The sequence below is a fragment of the Cherax quadricarinatus genome, chromosome 4 (assembly GCF_038502225.1).
Source record: "Cherax quadricarinatus isolate ZL_2023a chromosome 4, ASM3850222v1, whole genome shotgun sequence".
Lineage (NCBI taxonomy): Eukaryota > Metazoa > Arthropoda > Malacostraca > Decapoda > Parastacidae > Cherax > Cherax quadricarinatus.
Genome location: NC_091295.1, coordinates 58490441 through 58495440, shown reverse-complemented (window position 1 = coordinate 58495440; position 5000 = coordinate 58490441).

Below are 5000 nucleotides of genomic sequence, written 5' to 3'. Positions count from 1 at the left end.
CTGGCACTGGACAAGCACCTAAAGTCCAGTTCCTGATCCAGCCGGGCTGTGGCTCGTACGTTGGTTGCGTGCGGCCAGCGGCAACAGCCTGGTTGATCAGGGGCTGATCTGCCAGGAGGCCTGAAGTCTAGACCGGGCCGCCCGGGAATGACCCACAGAGGAAACTCTCTCTGAGGTAAACTCGGGTATATATATATATATATATATATATATATATATATATATATATACATATATATATATACATATATATATATACATATATATACATACATATATACATATACATATATATAAATACATATATACATAATATATATATATATATATATATATATATATATATATATACTATATATATATATATATATATATATGCGTAGATTAAAAGATAAAGAATCACGCACAGAGTGGGAGTTGTCACAGCTGCTCTTTGCTGATGGCACTGTGCTCTTGGGAGATTCTGAAGAAGTTGCAGAGAGATTGGTGGATGAATTTGGTAGGGTGTGCAAAGAAGAGAATTAAAGGTGAATGCAGGAAGAGTAGGTTATGAGGATAACAAAAGATTAGGTGAAGATTGAATATCAGATTATGGAGGGAGAGAGTATGGAGGGAACGTATTCAGATGTTGGGAGTGGGCGTGTCGTGGATTAGGTCTATAAGAAAGATGGGGTGAATCATAGAGGTGATGAGGGAAAAGAGTGAGTGAATTGCACTTGAGGTCTGGAGACAAAGAACTTTGTCCTTGGAGGCAAAGGGGAATGTATGAGAGTATAGTTTTACCACTTAGCTCTTATGTAGGTGTGAGCGTGGGTGATGAATGTTGCAGCGAGGAAGGCTGGAGGCAGTGGAGATGTCATGTCTGAGGGCAGTAATGGTGTGAGGCTATAAATGCAGAGAATTCGTAGTTTGGAAGTTAGGAGGAGGTGCAGGATTACCAAAGCTGTTTGTCAGAGAGGCTGAGAAGGGTTGTTGAGTGGTTCGGACATGTAGAGAGAATGGAGCGAAACAGAATGACTTCAAGAGTGTATCAGTCTGTAGTGGAAGGAAGGCGGGGTAGGGGTCGGCCTAGGAAGAGGGGTTGGAGGGAGGGGGTAAAAGGAGGTTTTGTGCGAGGCTTGGACTTCCAGCAGGCATGCGTGGCGTGTTTGATAAGATGAATGGAGACAAATGGTTTTTAATACTTGGCGTGCTGTTGGAGTGTGAGCAAAGTAGCATTTATGAAGGATTCAGAGCCGGCAGGCCGGACTTGAGTCTGGAGATCGGAGCACAGTGCCTGCACTCTGAAGGAGGGGTGTTAATGTTGCAGTTTAAAGGCTTTGTAGTGTAAAGCACCCTTCTGGCAGAGACAGTGATGGAGTGAATGGTGGTGAAAGTTTTTCTTTTTCGGGCCCACCCCTGCCTTGGTGGGAATCATGCAGTGTGATAATAAAAAAAAAAAAAAATATATATATATATATATATATATATATATATATATATATATATATATATATATATATATATATATACATACAAAACAACCACTCTGAAAGAATAGAGAAATTCCAAGCGCTTTCATGACTACTCACATTATCAAGGAACTATGAAAGTAAAGCATCCAAGGAAGCTATATAAGGGGTCTGGCCAGCACCTCACTATCAGATCCCACAACGGTTAAACACCTGACGCGCGCCGACCCAACTTGGATAGGTCCTTTGCACAACTCACCCCACAAACTATTCTACCCAAGAAAATTTAAAAATTATTTGTCCAGTGTATTATTAAATTCTTCCCAAATTCTATTAATTATAAATGGATCTAATTTATATAAACCAAAGGAAATATTCATATTATTGTCAAAACTGCTTTTTATGAAACAAGATTCAGTTATATTCCTGTCGACCATGGACTTGCTTGATACTACTTTCTCAACTTTTTGAAAATCAATTGGATGGTTAAAATCTCTTACATGAATAAATAGAGCATTGGAATCTTGTCCAGTTCTAATGCTATATTTATGTTGTTTTAATCTTAGTTCGAGATTTTTACCAGTTTGACCGTAATAAACTTTATCGCAAATTTTACAAGGAATCTTATAGACACATCCATCAGCATTTTGGGGGGAATTCTTTATCAAAAGTTTTTTTACTGTATCAAGATTTTTGAATACAACTTTAATATTAAAAGTCTTAAGAAGAGAAGGCATATCAACCATATATATATATATATATATATATATATATATATATATATATATATATATATATATATATATATATGTATATATATATATATATGTATATATATATATATATATATATCTGGAGTATCTGAGAGAGTTAGAGCAAAGGAAGGGGTAGCAGTAATGTTGAATGATCAGTTATGGAAGGAGAAAAGAGAATATGAATGTGTAAATTCAAGAATTATGTGGATTAAAGTAAAGGTTGGATGCGAGAAGTGGGTCATAATAAGCGTGTATGCACCTGGAGAAGAGAGGAATGCAGAGGAGAGAGAGAGATTTTGGGAGATGTTAAGTGAATGCATAGGAGCCTTTGAACCAAGTGAGAGAGTAATTGTGGTAGGGGACCTGAATGCTAAAGTAGGAGAAACTTTTAGAGAGGGTGTGGTAGGTAAGTTTGGGGTGCCAGGTGTAAATGATAATGGGAGCCCTGTGATTGAACTTTGTATAGAAAGGGGTTTAGTTATAGGTAATACATATTTTAAGAAAAAGAGGATAAATAAGTATACAAGATATGATGTAGGGCGAAATGACAGTAGTTTGTTGGATTATGTATTGGGTGATAAAAGACTGTTGAGTAGACTTCAGGATGTACATGTTTATAGAGGGGCCACAGATATATCAGATCACTTTCTAGTTGTAGCTACAATGAGAGTAAAAGGTAGATGGGATACAAGGAGAATAGAAGCATCAGGGAAGAGAGAGGTGAAGGTTTATAAACTAAAAGAGGAGGCAGTTAGGGTAAGATATAAACAGCTATTGGAGGATAGATGGGCTAATGAGAGCATAGGCAATGGGGTCGAAGAGGTATGGGGTAAGTTTAAAAATGTAGTGTTAGAGTGTTCAGCAGAAGTTTGTGGTTACAGGAAAGTGGGTGCGGGAGGGAAGAGGAGCGATTGGTGGAATGATGATGTAAAGAGAGTAGTAAGGGAGAAAAAGTTAGCATATGAGAAGTTTTTACAAAGTAGAAGTGATGCAAGGAGGGAAGAGTATATGGAGAAAAAGAGAGAGGTTAAGAGAGTGGTGAAGCAATGTAAAAAGAGAGCAAATGAGAGAGTGGGTGAGATGTTATCAACAAATTTTGTTGAAAATATGAAAAAGTTTTGGAGTGAGATTAACAAGTTAAGGAAGCCTAGAGAACAAATGGATTTGTCAGTTAAAAATAGGAGAGGAGAGTTATTAAATGGAGAGTTAGAGGTATTGGGAAGATGGAGGGAATATTTTGAGGAATTGTTAAATGTTGATGAAGATAGGGAAGCTGTGATTTCTTGTATAGGACAAGGAGGAATAACATCTTGTAGGAGTGAGGAAGAGCCAGTTGTGAGTGTGGGGAAAGTTCGTGAGGCAGTAGGTAAAATGAAAGGGGGTAAGGCAGCCGGGATTGATGGGATAAAGATAGAAATGTTAAAAGCAGGTGGGGATATAGTTTTGGAGTGGTTGGTGCAATTATTTAATAAATGTATGGAAGAGGGTAAGGTACCTAGGGATTGGCAGAGAGCATGCATAGTTCCTTTGTATAAAGGCAAAGGGGATAAAAGAGAGTGCAAAAATTATAGGGGGATAAGTCTACTGAGTATACCTGGTAAAGTGTATGGTAGAGTTACAGTGGACCCCCGGTTAACGATTTTAATCCGTGCAAGAGGGCTCATCGTTATGCGAAATAATCGTTATGCGAATGAGTAATGGAAATAAAATTAATCCGTGCAAGACGCCCAAAAGTATGAAAAAAAATTTTTTTTACCACATGATGTTAATTTTAATACACACAAACTGAAAAAGGCATGCACAATTAAATGAACTTACTTTTATTGAAGATCTGGTGATGATTGATGGGATGGGAGGAGGGGAGAGAGTGTGTTAGTGTTTAGAAGGGGAATCATTAGGACTTGAGGTAGTAAGTAGCCACTAGGGCCAGCTTCAGAGTCACTGTTCTTTCGCACAAGATATCTGTCCAGTGGCCTGTACCTCTCGTTCCTTTACTTGCCTAAAGTGAAACATTGTCAGTGTAATAATCACCAGACGGCTTGCAATAGCTGTGTGAGTATTTTCATCCATGAAGGTTTGCACTTCAGCCACTTAGCACAGATATCTTTGTAGTAGAACTTCTTCAATTTCTCTCTCCCCTCCTCTGAACCAGTTTCCTCAGGTCTGGCCTCTTGCTCTTGAAGTTGATCTATCATCAGTGGTTAGTTCTTCATTGTCCTCCTCCACCAACTCTTCCACATCCTCCCCACTAACCTCCAACCCCAAGGACTTTCCCAATGCCACAATGGATTCCTCAACTGGCACAGGATTCTCAGGGTTAGCCTCAAACCCTTCAAAATCCCTTTTGTCTACACATTCTGGCCACAGTGCAGATAAGGTCCTCTTTGTCACTTCCTCCCAAGCCTTACCTATAAGGTTTACAAATTGAGGATATTAAAGTGATCTCTCCAGAGTCAGTTGAGTTTCTGAGGTCATTACAAAGCACCTTTCAAACAGAGCTTTTGTGTATGGTGTAGGAGGTAGGTTACTGAAAGCAATGAAGAGTTTTTTACGAGGATAGTGAGGCTCAAGTTAGAGTATGTAGGAAAGAGGTAAATTATTTCCCAGTAAAAGTAGGCCTTAGACAAGGATGTGTGATGTCACCTTGGTTGTTTAATATATTTATAAACCAACCTTTGCTGGCCTTAAATTCACTCACATCATCACTAGTTGCAGGCATTTTTTTAATTAAATCCTCATGCAACTTCCTAGCCTTTTCACATATGATCGCTTGAGAGACGCTATCTCCTGCTAT